At 42.9% G+C, this 16,913-nt stretch overlaps 1 protein-coding gene across 1 annotated transcript in view; it reads left to right on the forward strand.

The window, feature by feature from the left end:
- The window catches only part of RASA3 (RAS p21 protein activator 3), a 127,464-nt gene that overhangs the window by 32,194 nt on the left and 78,357 nt on the right, over positions 1–16,913 (forward strand). The gene's annotated exons all lie outside the window — the stretch shown is intronic.

Below are 16,913 nucleotides of genomic sequence, written 5' to 3' on the forward strand. Positions count from 1 at the left end.
CCCGTCGCAGGGATTCGAACCACTAACCTTCTGACTGGCAAGTCCTAGGCTCTGTGGTTTAACCCACAGTGCCACCCGCGTCCCATGAAGGGTGGTATACAACTTTAATTAATCACCATCATCATAGGTCCTCCAGGGAAAAACTTTAAAAGGGCTGACTTTCAATAGTTGGTGATCTGACCATGACAAGGGACTGAAGTTAATACCCGCCCACTTCCAGATTACCCTCTTCCAGGTAAACAATCCAATGTGGCCTGCCACATGTGCTTGGACCAGTGATATGTTGTGACAGCGCATGGTTTTCATGAAGTCCTGCCACGGAGTTAGTGGGCCCAGAACCTGCAGTCTTCGAACACCACCTCCAAGACCAGCTCTGAGGAAGGGAGAGTGCTGCTGGGCAGCGAAGCAGGATGCCAATAAAAGCCTTGATGCACGTTGTCCTTTCTGTGGAGACATTTTTAGAATTCCCTCTCTGCTTGCAGGCCTTACTGCTGCAGAATGTTGAAGGGCAGATTATGGGCTTCAGTCTTCTAGGGTATTTTTCATATGATGACAGACTAGAGCCACCACATTCTTGGTTTGTTAATGGTTTATCTCTTCTGTGTGACACACCCAGATCAGAGACATTTATTCCTTATCCTATTTTTAGCAAGCCTTTTAAAAGAAACAAAATTGTAGTCTCTTCTGAGCATGCAGGCCATTAATGTGTTCTGTTGCAGCCTAGATTATACGCTTTACATAGTTGAGGCTATTCACTTGTGTGCCAAAAATTCTACCTTTTACTTTTATGCTTAATGTAGTTTTGCTTAATGAATGTTAGGTTTTAAAATGTCACAAGATCTTCTGTGTGGTTGAAAGACTGTTTCCCAACAGTAGTGTGTCCTGCCTTTTCTTGCTTTTCAGTGGTTACTTATTTAATGTTATAGAGTTTGTGTGTGTGTGTGTGTACACACACACACACACACACACACGGATAGATTGATAGATATAAATATAGATATGGCAGCAACAAATCCAGCCTGCTTTTCAGTTATCCTATGGTGTTAAAGAGAAAGCTGCCTATGCAAAGGAAACTGATGACAAATGTTCATAAAACTTATTTTATCTCTACCTTTATGCCTGTGTAGCATATATTTCTGTAACCTATCCCCCTTTTTATTTGCCCTGACACATACTGCTTTATACATACTTGAACTTTTCTCTGGATATCTTTCTTTTGAAGACCGGGGGGGGGGGGGGGACTGCTACCAGCTTTTGGATGCTTGAGAAATGGAAGTTATTTTATGTATGTCAATACAGAGATATGTTAAATGAAGGGAAAAGTAATTCAGTTCAAGTTAATTGTGCACTTTTCGGGTCTAGCTTAACTCTGCATTGCACAATATCGGTTCAACTAAAATAGTGGGTGTGATGCATTTTCTTAATAATACACAAATATGTATATAGTGGAACGCTTGGGAACTTTTGTCATGAGATGCTGCGAAAGCCAGTGGCCCCCCCACCAAGAGCCTGTTTCAGTTGTTCTGTTTGGAGGTCACTGGCAAGGTCACTGTATTTGTCAATGCATGCCTTAGTTTAGAGTACCAGCCAAAGCTGGGAAAAGGCACAAGTTGGCCCATGTACATCTAAGCAAGGGTACCAGATGACAGTGGTACCTTGGTTCTCAAACTCAATCTGTTCTGGAAGTCCGTTTAACTTCCAAAATGTTTGCAAACCAAGGCACGGCTTCTGATTGGCTGACTGGCCCTGGAAACAACAGCGACAGCTGAAACGGACGTTCGACTTCCAAAAAACATTTGCAAACCGGAACACTTACTTCTGGGTTTGCAGCATTCGGGAGCCAATTTGTTCAGGAGCCAAGCCATCCGGGAACCAAGGTACCACTGTACTACTGTTTTACTTTTGTTGTGGCTGGTTATATACTATGCCAGTCATGTAGAATTTAGAAAGCCATCTACTACTAAAAGGCAGCCAGCTGGGAAAAAATAAACAGCTTCAGGCTCTTGATTGATCCCTGTCATTTTGCTTTTTTTTGTCTGCTAAAAGAGGGGTCAACCTTAATAAATGGGATCATTCTGAAACGGCAGAACTAAGCTATCTTTCCCCTTTTCTACAGGGGGTTCTTTTGTCTTGGGAGAAGACCCCCAATATCACCTGGTGGCTTCAGATTATCCCTTGAGGTGGTGACGTGTTGAAACAACTGTAGGGTTTCAGCATTGTGATTGGTCTTCTGAATGTTGTGACATGCCTTGGAGATTGTGGCTAACCACCTCCTTTTTATCCTACAAAGTCTAGTCTGAGCCAGGAGTTAGCGAGTCCCAATCTGTTATGTGTCTGTATGATGCACTAAAGTGTTTAAATGCCTTGTCACCATATGTCCATGAGGCAAACACACACTCACACCCTGCCTCATGGAGGTTTTGTTCCTAGTTAGCACTCCAGCTGCCGGCTGCATCCACTACCAGGCCACATAATTTGTTTTAAATATTGAATTTATATTGTTGCAACCCACACTGGGACCTGATGGTGAAAGGTAGGTGATCACTTTAACTATACCTAGTTAATTGTGGAACACTAGAAAAGGTAAACAGTTTATCAGTGCATATACTAAGCCATGCATGCTTTTTAAAATCCAGGTTATCATATCTGAAGGAGACAATGAACTAGCAAAAGGAACTAAGCAATTATCCCAGGATCTCCTATTATTTAAGTGTTAATTAAAGCGACACTGCGTGCCTCTGAAATATATAGAAAGAACTTTAAAACAGTAGCAGGAAGAACTACTAAAATGTGGTGAATGAGCCAAATTAGATACAATTTCAGAAATTCTTGTTTTGAGACTGCCATTTCCGTTTTCGCATTGTAAGCAGCTGACCTTCACAGTTGTGGGACACCCCTTTGGAAACATGAGGACAAAACTTGCTAAGGGATTGGAAATAAATGTCCAGTGCAGCCATAAACCATAACTGTAGTTTATTTTTAATTGTGATTAAGCATGATGGGTTGTATTCAGTGATGTTTTACAAAGAAGAGACCCGTTGAAATTAATGGACATAACTTAGTCATGCTCATTCATTTCCATGAGTCTACGCTTGAGTAAAATTTAGTTCAATACCACCCTATGTATGTATTTGCTATATTAACCAATATAGAAAATTCTTAAAACATGTCTTCACAGGACCACAGATTCATATAAAGTTCATATTTAAAATCGACTTTCATGTCACGATTTCCTTCGAGGTCTGAATCGGATTTCTAATTTGTCAGTGTAACTATCTGAGTTGAAAAAAGGAATTGAATCAATGACACCATCCTATGAAGCCTCCATCTTCCCAGGGTTCAAACTCAGTTTATTGGCCCTCACCCAGTCCACCATTGCATAAAGGCACCTGTCCAGAGCTTGCTCAGCCTCTCCTGGTTCAGATGTTATGGAGGAAATAGAGCTACATGTTGCCAATTTACCAATGGCACCATGCTCCAAAACTCCTAATGACCAGTGTGCAAATAGCTTCATATAGATATTTTTGAAAAGCACAGGGGGACAAAATGTTGCCCCAAAGAACCCCATAGCACAACTGCCAGGGGGTTGAAGAGCCACTCCCCCAATGCTACTCTATTGGGTAAGAATTGAGGAATGGAACTGCTGTAGAACAGTTCCTCCGATACCAATACCACTCGGATACTATGATCAAAAGCTGCTGAGAGCAGCAGGGTTACACTCTCCTTGTCACTCTCCCAATACAGGACACCTGTCAGGGTAACCAAAGCCAGATCTGCCCCCAAACCAGGCCTTAAACCCCAATGGAAGTGGATCCAGATACTCGGTATCTTCCAGAAACACCACCACTCCGTTACAGAACGATGAGAGATACAAGCCAAGAATTTGGTTTGCGTATGTAACCAAAGTAAAGCAAAACGAAAGGAAATCAAACCTGAAAAGAACAAACAAGTTGGGATAAATACACTTTTGCAGTTGGTTAAATATTATTTGTTAAATACTATTTATGCCAAATTGCTGTTTGTCCTTTGCATATTTAACTAGCCATGCCTTCATATCATATTGTGTGGATGACCTCTAGACCAGGACCCCCCCCCCCCAATTCCTAATGTGTCACTGAGAATGACTTCAAACTTGGTAAACCAGTGGGAAGATTTGATCGTCCTCCTTGCATGCTTGTTTTGACTGTCCAGTGCTGAGCTTACACATCTCCCCTTGCCAACCCTCCTCTCACCATTATATCTAGGCATGACAGGTACAGGTGTTTCCTCTGCCATAGGAGAACTTGCATGCTTCATTTCTCCTGCATGCTTTCTAAGCCTCTTTTGGCCCAAAGCAAAGATGAATTGATAAACAAAATTGTTTTGCTTTGCTTTGTTTTAAAAATACTTTATATGCTGACCTTCAGTTTGTTTCTGTGCATTTACAGCTTGCCATTCACTGTGCAGTCCATTAATACATAAAATTTCTTAATGCCTGCTAAACGCACCAGTTAAACTGTACCAAACAGCAACCAAAGCTAGCAAAAGGAATCAAGAGAGAGATTCTGTGCTCATCCTCTGCCGCCCCAAAGTCCTAGGCAAAAAGATGCTTCTTGACTCGTGGTTGAAATGTATACAGTGATGAGGGGAGGCATGCCTTGGAAGGGAGGGCATTCCACAATATGGGCCCACCATAGAGAAAGCGCTTTCTTGGACCACAGCCCCACAAACTTTACATGCATGCATTTTGACTTTTGTCCCTCTTTAAAAACAAAAGTCACACACACACACACACACACACACACCCCACGCCCAATCTGAATTGAAATGTTCTGTTTTAATAATCACAGTGGTAAACAATTTACTTCCTGACTACAAAGAGTTAAGGAGGGAAAGAGTAAGTAAACACATTCATGTTTCACTTAGAGATAAATGAACATTTGTGAAGCAAAACAATCTTAGCATTTGGCTTTCATCACATTCAATATACTCTAGGATGAATCAGTCTTGGTTGGAGTTCATTTCTCGGATCAAGACTCATGTGATATTTCGTCTCTCGCAGAGTTCAAATTAGTCACTTTTGGGGGGAATGTTGCGTTAAAAATGCATCATGCTGTGCGTTATTTGGTCTTTGATTTACAGTATGTGTTGAGTTTCTATGGCTGCTGCTTTCAGGCAGAGGAAAAACTATGCTTATTTGTAAATTTGGAACACGATTTGGTTGCTCTTTGCATGATAATATCCTTTTTATGTTTTTATATTTGACAAGTGGAATATTTTGCCTTCGTGCACATGAACCTTCATTCCATATCACTATTTTTAAAGCTCTCCTAATATGCAGCATAAATATTAGTGTTCCCTAGTTGTTTTTGTCACCATAGTACATATAGGAAAGACTATAGAAGAGCAAAGCAGTGGGTCTACGTATAGCCTACGTATATTTACTTGGAAGACCCATATTATTCAACAGGACTTGCTTACAAGTAAGTGTGCATAAGATTGGAGCTTCAGACAGGGACCACTGTCCTCATCAAGTGTATACAAGCAAACTGGCAACCATTAGAAGTTAAAAAATACCTCCAGTTGGTTGTTTCTTCTCATTCAGCCTGTGGACAACGCAAACAGAAATGTATACTTTGGATGAATTCCGTGGGTGGGGATGGTTAAAAAACTGGTTTCTAAAACAAAGTCAACTTCTATAACTAGCCAATGTCTGAAAAACCTTCTGTTGCAAGTAGTTCATTCCAACATTGGATTCAAGCAGAATGAAGCTGGGATTTAAGTTCTTAGAGGTGTGCCTTTAGAAATAAATAAATGAAACTGATAATGACCCCATATTTCTTGCAGCAGTTGTGTTTGCTGCAGGAGATAGAGTCCAGTCATCATTCTTGAGATGGCCCTGTACAAACTTGTTACGCAGGGCCCCTCCCACACACGATCCCATCCCTTAAGTACAATACCATTACTCATGGAAGAAAGCTTTATTTTTAATTCTGAAATAACACCAAGGCCCATTTGGAAGCTTTTTTGCCAATCACAAAACACACACTTGGGCACCAGGTACATAGACACAGGGAAATAATTTTCCATATATATCCCCAAGAATGACTTAAAACCAGCTGTCATGATAAACTACGATTGTGACATAGAGACTCTGTGGTTAAAATAAATGAGAGCCCACCACCATACTTTTGGGAAATGTCAGCCTTCGATTCCACTTCCTTCAAATATGCCACCATGTGGTTTCTGTTTAGTTACTGAAGGCTAGATCCATAGAACTACCCATTCAGGCTATTGCAGCTATTTCCAGATAATCTGGTAATCTGAAATGGCAGTAGCCTGCCGGGTACCAAACATTTTGGCAAATCCTGTGCAATCCAAACCTGCCAGTCTGGAAGGAAACCTGTACAGTGGAACTTCCATTTTTAAACGTAATCCGTTCTGGAAGACTGTTTGGCTTCTGAAATGTTCGAAAACCGAGGATCAGTGGACTGGCTGCAAAGTAAATGGGGAGGGGGGGGGGGAGAAAAATGCACCTTGGAAGCTGTTTGACTTTTGAGGAACCTTCGAAAACTGGAGCACTTACTTCCAGATTTTTGCTGTTCAGGAGCCAAAACATTTGAGAACGGAGCTGTTTGAGTTCCAAGGTTTGATTGTCTGTGATAAACCTGTCCCATGGGAAATACTGTGAAGGTTGTGTACATTTCAAAGCTACAAATATAAGAATTTGCTTTATTCTGTTTTAAAACCAAAACACCTTAGTCCTTCTGTTGTTCTCTTTTGTTCTGAATGGCTTTGAACTTGCCTGCTAGCTTTTAAATGAAAGGAGTGATATCTCTTAGCATTTTGGCAGCGCCCTATACTTATGAGAAAATATATCTTATTTGGGTCAATACAGTCTGATTTTTGCCTGTCCTGATTATGTAGTTCATTTATCCATGACAAAGCAGTTCATTGGCAGAGAAGCAGTTATCTCCTCTGAAAGTGGGCCATTGAATGCAGGACAGCTTAAGTGGTAAAATTATTAGAGTACTAAATGAAAAATTATCCAGAACTGCTGAATATCCAGATTAATTCTATTCTGCCTTCCAACAGCATTTGTACCTTATAGTATTTTATGGTGCAATTCGGTTTTTTGCTAAAGTGAGATTTCATCATGTTGCATTTCATAATTTACAACAAATTTGATATTCAGATGTTTGTTTATAATTTAGGTTCTGTAAAATTCATGCACACTTTTATTGTAAATATAACAAAAGCTGAAATGTTAGCTGGATGCATATAAGTGTCTTCTAGGAAAAAAGAATGGTATCCACTAAAGCAGTTTACTGCTATGAAGATGTTTACACATTGTTGCAGTACTTTAATAAGAGTTTAAATGATGTGAATAGCAGAAGAAAAGAAAAAAACATCAACATTATGAATGTCTTTTACATTCAGAAATTTCCTGTTGCATCTAGAAAGCTGGTGTAATAATGAGGAAAGTAAGTATATTGTTGGGTTTGGATGTGAGAAACTCATAAGTGGATCTGGGCAAGTCAACGTGCAACTTTATCAGCTGTTACAAAAATAAAATTGACATTGCGTTTCTTGAAGAGTGGGTGGGGCAAAAGATACTTTATTTTTAAAAAAATACTCCACAAAGGAGATGTATTTGGTTGGTATATGGAGCAATGGAGAATAGCAATGGACACTTATTCCACAGTCAGGGAACTATGAATTCCTGGAGTTGGTCCTGTTCAGTTCAATAGCATTTGTTTCTGAATAGGCATGCATGTGATTGCATTGTTAATCTTACAGTATATAGGTCTTTGTATGCAAGATTACATGCTTTTTTTCCCAAGAGGGCCAAGTTGCATGAAGTAATTTATTGATATCTTATAAGGTAAAGGTAAAGGTACCCCTGCCCGTATGGGCCAGTCTTGACAGACTCTAGGGTTGTGCGCCCATCTCACTCAAGAGGCCGGGGGCCAGCGCTGTCCGGAGACACTTCCAGGTCACATGGTCAGCGTGACAAAGCCGCATCTGGCGAGCCAGCACAGCACACGGAACGCCGTTTACTTTCCCGCCAGTAAGCGGTCCCTATTTATCAACTTGCACCCGGGGGTGCTTTCGAACTGCTAGGTTGGCAGGCGCTGGGACAGAGCAACGGGAGCGCACCCCGCCGCGGGGATTCGAACCACCGACCTTTCGATCGGCAAGCCCTAGGCACTGAGGCTTTTACCCACAGCGCCACCCGCGTCTTATAAGACTAGTCATATATTGGCTTCCTGTTATGTCTTATAAGCTTTTCACTTACTATGTTCTTTTCATACGATGAAAGCAGCCACTGCAGAGGAGAGATAGTAAATTGTTACATGTGTACAGTGGTACCTCGGGTTACATACGCTTCAGGTTACATACGCTTCAGGTTACAGACTCCGCTAACCCATAAATAGTACCTCGGGTTAAGAACTTTGCTTCAGGATGAGAACAGAAATTGTGCTCTGGCGGCAGCAGCGGCAGCAGCAGGAGGCCCCATTAGCTAAAGTGGTGCTTCAGTTTAAGAACAGTTTCAGGTTAAGAACGGACCTCTGGAACGAATTAAGTACTTAACCCGAGGTACCACTGTATGGACATCCTCCCCCCAATACATCTAGTCTGGGAGTCAGTTATCAGGTAAGAACTATGGCCAAAGTCTCACTAAGGCAACGGAGTCCCGCCCACATGAGTTTGGTGCAGTTGGCACTCCATCTATGAAATGATGCATCTCTGGCCCACGCAGTCTTTACAAAACTCTATCCACATTAAATGATGTGATCAGCAATGAGCTAAACTGTTTGCCCAGTGTAGCTTTAGCACATATATGGGTACTTCCTTTTAGCAGGGTTTGCTAACTTAGGGCTGCTATTTTTAAGGGAAATTGGCAAAAGGAACACTGCCAGTATGTACGGATTTTCCCGGACATTTTGCTGATTTCCACCCAGACACTGCTTTGGACTGCAGTATTCCGGGTATGCCTGAGAAATTCCTGACGTAAGGCAACCCTAGCTAACTAAACTGCGGGATTTTATTTTTTTTGAAACAAAAGAAATTTAACAATTAGTAACATAATAAGAGACGCGGGTGGCGCTGTGGGTTAAACCACAGAGGCTAGGATTTGCTTATCAGAAGGTTGGCGGTTTGAATTCCTGCAACGGGGTGAGCTCCCGTTGCTTGGTCCCTGCTCCTGCCATCCTAGCAGTTTGAAAGCACGAAGTGCGAGTAGATAAATAGGTACCGCTCCGGCGGGAAGGTAAACGGCGTTTCCGTGCACTGCTCTGGTTCGCCAGAAGCGGCTTAGTCATGCTGGCCACATGACCCGGAAGCTGTACACCGGCTTCCTTGGCCAATAAAGCAATATGAGCACCGCAACCCCAGAGTCGGACACAGCTGGACCTAATGGTCAGGGGTCACTTTACCTTTACCTTTAACGTCTGGTGTTCACTTGCTTTTCACTTTTGTGGCATTTTTTGTTAGAGAAAATGCTCTTTCTCTGAGAGCATGAAGTGTTCAATGCAAATATCTCTGAGCAGATTTGGAAATTACAGCCACCACTAAAACTCTTACCAGGTGGGATGCATAATTAGCAAGAGAAGAATTGCTGGCAGAGGCCACATTTTACAGCTCCCCCCCCCACCTCTGCTGTGCATGTTCTAAAATGGGCAGCTTTACTTACACAGGTCCCAGAGCCCAGCTCATATGCAGTTGCCATTCCTGTACATGGGGAACCTCCATTGGACACCAAAAAGAAGTAATTGTGTAGAGAGGGCCGGTTCAACTTTAGTGTTCAAAGCAATGTGCTGAAATTTATAGCTTCATGAAGTTGTAGATAGGAGCTTGGCATCTCGGAGCCAGATCTCCTCTGAGAGTTATAGGAAGGCAATCACATGATTTTGAGTTCTTTATCTTTCCTATACCTCAGAAGGAGAATACTGGACTAGATAGGATTCTTGTTCTCATGCAGCTACGCTGTATTTCTGATCACCATCCTCTTATAAATGACAGTTTGGGGATCTAGGACTGTAGTCAGAAATTCTTGAATGCCTGCAGTTTGGATCTATGTCAAATTTAGGCATGCATTAGTAGATGCTTAAGTTTCCTGTCTCAAACCGTTCATCTAAAAATAACTTTAACGTGGTCACATTTAATTCCAAAAGAGGAAACCTCTAGGGGGAAGAAGCAGGTTAGTTAAAAGGAAGTTGGAAGGGAGGATCCAATCTCTTCTGGATCTTGAAGATTATTTAAAACCACTATAATAAAAGCTTAGCTGGAATGCACACCACAGATTAGGAAATGCACAGCCAACTTCAAGAGGACGCCAGTGTGGTTATTACGCTAAATCAGAGAAACCATAAAATGGCAAGACAGCGTATGACATTTATTGTGGGCTCAAATAAGTCATTAACAGTGCAGTCCTATGCATGTCTACTGAAAAGTAATTGCCATTGAATTAACTGGTACTTACTCCAGATAGGAGTGTATATCAGATATGGAGACCCTTCGTCCCTCCTAGATGATAATAATAATAATAATAATAATTTATTATTTGTACCCCGCCCATTTGGCTGGGTTTCCCCAGCCACTCTGGGCGGCTTCCACAGAGACCAAAAATACACTAAATTGTCACACATTAAAAACTTCCCTGAACAGGGCTGCCTTAAGATGTCTTCTGCATGTCAGGTAGTTGTTTATCGCTTTGACATCTGATGGGAGGGCATTCCACAGGGTGGGCACCACTACCGAGAAGGCCCTCTGCCTGGTTCCCTGTAGCTTTGCTTCTCGCAATGAGGGAACCGCCAGAAGGCCCTCGGAGCTGTGGCTGAACTACAACTTCCATAATCCCTAATATTGGCTTGCTGGGGCTGATCCAAGTTGTGATTCACTTGCACCTGGTGTATACAATTGCAGCCTTAAGCTTTCCATCATCATCATCTGTATCCTTGCTTAAGAATATCTGCTGCCTGGTACCCAGAAGCTGCTTCTGATCTTCTGGAGCATTGGGCACCAATCATGCTATTGCTGGATTCATAAGCTTGGTCTAAAGAATGCCAGAGTGAAATCAGTTTTCTTGTGAATACCCACAAACACAAGTTTCTCTCTTCCCCTGGCTGTTTTGGTTGTGCCACCAGGATTGCTTCTTTACAGAACTCTAAATGCTCTTTTGTGGAGACCTAGTTAAAGCATACTCTGCTTTTTGTTTTTAACCAATTATGTGACTTTAATTGTTTTGCTTTTGTTGTATTTTTGTTGTAAACCACCCCAACCCTTTTAAATAGAAAAAAAATAGGGTATAGATATCAAACAAAGTAAACTAGACCAAGTCTCTTGTGTCCAGTGGGGCTTATTCCCAGATAAAAGTGCACTCTTTATCTTTTAGCATCCATAACAGCTAATCTTAAAGTAGTGCAAAATGTGAGAGATGCCCATCTCATCTTAGTCTAGGCAATCAGATAATACAAGAGGGAAAATGTTCTCACTCAGCCCAGAGCTTTAAAGTACTGAAATTAGCATCTGTAAAAAAGCCTTCAAGCTGAGACCACGATAATGCATGATTAGGAAAGCTTAATATATGTGTATCTATCTGTTCACATAAAAATGAACTGAGAAGATTTTCACAAGCTTTAATGCTATGTGTGTAATTAACATGCTCCACTTTTTAAATAACTGCTGCCAAGCACTGCTGTGAAACTTCTAACAAGAACATCTGACTGAAATAGAAAATGAGATCACAGTTCCATGCTGTTAGATGTCGATATCAAGAACAGTGGAAATGCTAAAATGGCATACAAGCTGTGAAAGAGTAGTTTGGAATGATATTTATTGGTCTGGCTTGGTGGTGGAAATGAAAGAACAGCGGAGGCTTTTAAGCCCCGTGCAGTTTTTCAGGCAATGCCGATGACAGGTTAAAAATAGGGGGCTGGGGAGCCAAGTTGTTTAACTGGTTCACGTATGTCTGAACTTGGATAGCAAAGGAGCTCCATTAGAGGAGACCATGAGAAGCAATATTTCATTGCATTTACTAGGAATACGATGCTGTTACATTAGGCGATTGTACTTCTTGAGCAGCCCAGAGTTCACCCCTCACCCCCTTACCCGCCTTTGCTTCCTTTGGGCCAATTCCCAACTGCACATGCAGGAAACATTAAGTCAGAATTGAAAGGAAAACCTACTGCGGCTTGCCACAGAAAACAAAACGAAGAGATAATGCACATGTGCTTCATTTTAAAATAAATCTATGCATGTTGGCTTTAATGTTGCTTTGGTTCACATCCTATGTACAGTGGTACCTCGGGTTACATACCTTCACATTACATACGCTTCAGGTTACAGACTCCGCTAACCCAGAAATAGTGCTTTAGGTTAAGAACTTTGCTTCAGGATAAGAACAGAAATCGGGCTCCGGCGGTGCGGCGGCAGCAGGAGGCCCCATTAGCTAAAGTGGTGCTTCAGGTTAAGAACAGTTTCAGGTTAAGAACGGTCCTCCGGAACAAATTAAGTACTTAACCCGAGGTACCACTGTAATGCTGTCCGGTCCCAGTTATTTTTTGTTTCATTCCAGGAGGTGTACCTTTGCAAGCAAAATGCAATCAGCTATGATCATGGGCGTAGCCAGGATTTTTGCTAGGGGGTGCAGGCCTTTTGTTGGAGGGGAGCAGAACCTCAGTTAGCGATGTATTTTTATTTCTGTTTGTTGATTGGGGGGCAGCTGCCCCTCCCTGTCCCCTCACCCCTTGGCTGCCCATGGCTGTCATTATTAAAATGGTGGTTCGTTTTAATAAGAGTTGTGATTAAAATTAGTGCATTTCCTTAACTGGGATTATCTCTGGTGGTTTGTTTCTAGATATTAAATAGAGCAAAAATCCTTAATGTGTGTGAATGGATGCATGTGCGCGCGCGCACACACACACACACACACACAGCCTCTAACTGTTGAAAGGCAGGCAGTATTAGGTTTCTAAATCAGGTCATGCACACAGCCATCTGCATACTGATTCGGCAGCCAGAACCCTAGATTTTCAACTGACCTGTTCCTAATGTGAGCATTGCCTGCCAGCACCTTGTTATGTAGTGAGGCAGATTAAATTATGAGGTTTAGTGTGTGGCTTCCGCCACACAGGGGTTTGTCTTTCATGCCTTCCTATGACACACATAAAAATCCAACTCCTCGCCCGCTATTCATAAAAAAAAAAAGATTTATAAGGAGAATTCACTTCTTGGATATCTGTTCTATGATTCTCTTCCTCCCGCCCCCTCCCCGAATTACACTCCCTCCCCCCTCCCCGAATTACACCCTGTAATACATGAATTACACTGGGATAGGATATGAGCCCAGGCTTTTAAATGGAGCCAGAAGTTACCAGCACCCAATTTTGGGACTTAATAAGAACATTTAAGTGGGACGCTGGTGGCGCTGTAGTCTAAACCACTGGGCCTTGGGCTGGCTGACCAAAAGGTAGGCAGTTCGAATCCCCGCGACGGGGTGAGTTCCTGTTGCTCGGTCCCAGCTCCTGCCAACCCAGCAGTTCGAAAGCACGTCAAAGTGCAAAGTAGATAAATAGGTACCGCTCCGGTGGGAAGGTAAACGGCATTTCCGTGCGCTGTTCTGGCTTCGGTGTTCCATTGTGCCAGAAGGGGCTTAGTCATGCTGGCCACATGACCCGGAAAAACTGTCTGCGGACAAACACCGGCTCCCTCGGCCTGTAAAGCGAGATGAGCGCCGCAACCCCAGAGTCGTCTGTGACTGGACTTAACTGTCAGGGGTCCCTTTACCTTTTAAGAACATTTAAGCACATGCAGAGTGCCTTTCCCTCACTTGTAAGGAACTTGCTTGTGTGTTGCAGTTGTGTCACGGGGTTTAGTCAATTGATTGATTGATTGATTGACTGTGCTTTTATATCACACCATTCTTCCATTGTGAGGTCTCTAACAGGGTCCTAAAGTCCTCCTTCCTTTTTCCCGAAACTTAGTCAGTGCTTTCCCAAGTTTGGGAAAGGGGTTGGAAGGCTCTAGGGTCCAGCCAGAGCATCGCTTCTGCTTCTGAGACTGGTGCCTCAGCTGGCTTTGGGAAGGTAGGCTTGGGCAGAGAGGTGGGGTCAGATCTTTGCCTTGCCCCCTGAGCATGCAACAAGGCCATGTGCGACCTGTGGGTTCCATGTCAAAGTACTCTTGTGGCTGCACTTGGTATAAAAAGTTGAGCCGCTCTGTCATAGGTTTTTTGTTTTTTTACAAGTGCACACAAGTTCTATGGCAGAGAAGTAGATGTGAAAAGCATTCACCAACACTAGGGCACTGGTTTCAAATTTTCTAGAGCGCCTGAGGCAACATCTATGCAGTTCATGCTGCGTGGCGAGACGGTCTTATTAATGGCGGTGGTCTCCAGGATTTCAGAGCATCATTGTAAAATAATCCATGGAAACTGGAAATGGTTTGAGTATTCAAGAATATCTTACTGAAGTACTGACAAATTCCCACACATTACTGAAAAGACTGTCTCGTTTTTCAAGATGACGTGGTACTTCCTTTTTTATGCACTCATTTGTTAGAAAGTTAATCTCTTTCTTTTACTAATGTTCTGGTTTCAGGCTTGCGATGAAAAGTGTGAAAGCATTCACCTGACATAGGCCTTTTGAATTGACTCATTCAAATGTTTTGGGGAACAGGATGGAAACGTATTCTCAAAACAATTAAGTAAATGCAAGCCCTGTTTGGGCATTTGGGTTACTCGCATGTAAACAGCAGTGCAAGAGGGGAGCAAACTCTAGCGTGTCGCCCTCATCCCAAGTTACAACTCTCCTGGAATTTGAGGATAAACATTGAAGCAGGGAACCTCCTCTACTTGTGGCAATTCCCCATGCAATCCAAAACCCAGACTGGGGAAAAGGGATGTGCTGGAGGAGGCAGGGCTTGGGAGCACGCCCATGCTCACCCCCATATGTTTACTTACATGTGGGTAGAAAGAACACTCAAATAGGACTTACAGTCTTGGGTAGAACCTAAAAGGAATGGTATTAGGAGGTATTGGCTCAAGAATTGCAAGATAGATAAAGTAAAGGTAAAGGGACCCCTGACCATTAGGTCCAGTCGTGACCTACTCTGGGGTTGCGGCGCTCATCTCGCTTTATTGGCCGAGGGAGCCGGCGTACAGCTTCCAGGTCATGTGGCCAGCATGACTAAGCCGCTTCTGGCAAACCAGAGCAGCACACGGAAACACCGTTTACCTTCCCGCCGGAGCGGTACCTATTTATCTACTTGCACTTTGATGTGCTATCGAACTGCTAGGTTGGCAGGAGCAGGGACCGAACAATGGGAGCTCACCTCATTACAGGGATTCCAACCGCCAACCTTCTGATCAGCAAGCCCTAGGCTCTGTGGTTTAACCCACAGCGCCACCTGCGTCCCTGCAAGATAGATAGTTTCTCATTAAAATTCAAGCCAGATACATGTTCCCCACCTTACCTACAGCAGGTATTGTACATGCTTAGGTAGTATCGCTTGACTCATTTGGGCCTATTGTCATAGTTATCGGCTGCTGTTGCTAGTCTTTCTCCAGTTCCTTCCTCCAATTCCGTTGAAACTGGGTGGTAATGCATAGTGTGGATCCATGCCTGCCATCTCAACGGTTCCAACGGAGACCTGAATCTTAACACATTCAGACGTGGCTGCAAATAAGATTCACTCATCCGCTCACAAACTGCTATCCCCTGGTATCTTATCAGGAGAGAGTGTTCTGGGTTTTGTGTGTCACTTGATGATAATCTCTCTCTCCACTGCAGAAACACAATAAAACATAGAGCGTTTGCTTCTGGAAATCCTCAAGGGAGAAGAAAAGGCTTCACCTTGGAAGAAAACCATTTGCAAGTTTTAAGGGGTGAAAGGGAAAGGGAAAGTTGAATTCGTTTTCTAATAGGCTTCTGATTTCTGCTGCACCAGACTGATTAGTGGACCCTTTCTGACATGGAAGCTGCTGGGCTGTGGCTCCTTGTGCTTTTGGAGGCAAAATGGCACCAGCCCTATGAAACCTGGGACAAATCCATGTTTTTACACTTTTTCCTGTGGCAGGAGTGGCTGATGCTGCTTTGAGAAGCTGCTGCACTGTGGACTACTCCTAGATGGTGTGCGCTGAGACTTGCAAAGCAGTGTGGTTTTGTCGGCTCAGATAGCTTAGTATTGGCAGTTGTCAAAAGTAACGGTTTAGGGCGGTAGCTGGTGCAGTTTTACGAATGAGATGGCATTTTAAAATTACATGCTCAGTATTCTATGTTCCCAGTCAAATGTGATTTTACCATGTGTATGTACCTTCTTTGTCTCACTATGCACCTAACACAACACATATCTCCACATGGATACAGTGGTGCCTCGCAAGACGAAATTAATTCGTTCCGTGAGTTTTGTCGTCTTGCGATTTTTTTCGTCTTGCGGAGCACAGTGTCAGGAAAGTTTTGGAAAAGCTTCAAAAATAGCAAAGTCTTTAAAAACCTCAAAAAAGGCTACCACACCGCGTTCTATGAGTTGCTCCTCGAAGTCAAGTCACAACTGTATTAACGGTGTTAAGAAAAAGGAAACAAACTTGCAAGACGTTTCCGTCTTGAGAAGCAAGCCCATAGGGAAAATCGTCTTGCGAAGCAGCTCAAAAAACAAAAAACCCTTTCGTCTAGCGAGTTTTTTGTCTTGCGAGGCATTCGTCTTGTGAGGTACCACTGTACTTGATTTAAAAAAAGAGGCTCACTTCTTCCCACCTTTGTATTCTTTGTCATCTGTGAAGGGGAGGGGACACAATAGAGCCTTAGATAATATTTGAACTGGTCAGAGATTGTGTGTGTGTGTGTGTGTGTGTGTGTGTGTGTGTGTGTAGTGAGTACAGTAAGTACTTACGCAGGGGTTATGTTCTGGGGATCGCTCCAGATTCGTATAAA

This window comes from Podarcis pityusensis (assembly GCF_964106645.2).
Source record: "Podarcis pityusensis genome assembly, chromosome: 4".
Classification (NCBI taxonomy): domain Eukaryota; kingdom Metazoa; phylum Chordata; class Lepidosauria; order Squamata; family Lacertidae; genus Podarcis; species Podarcis pityusensis.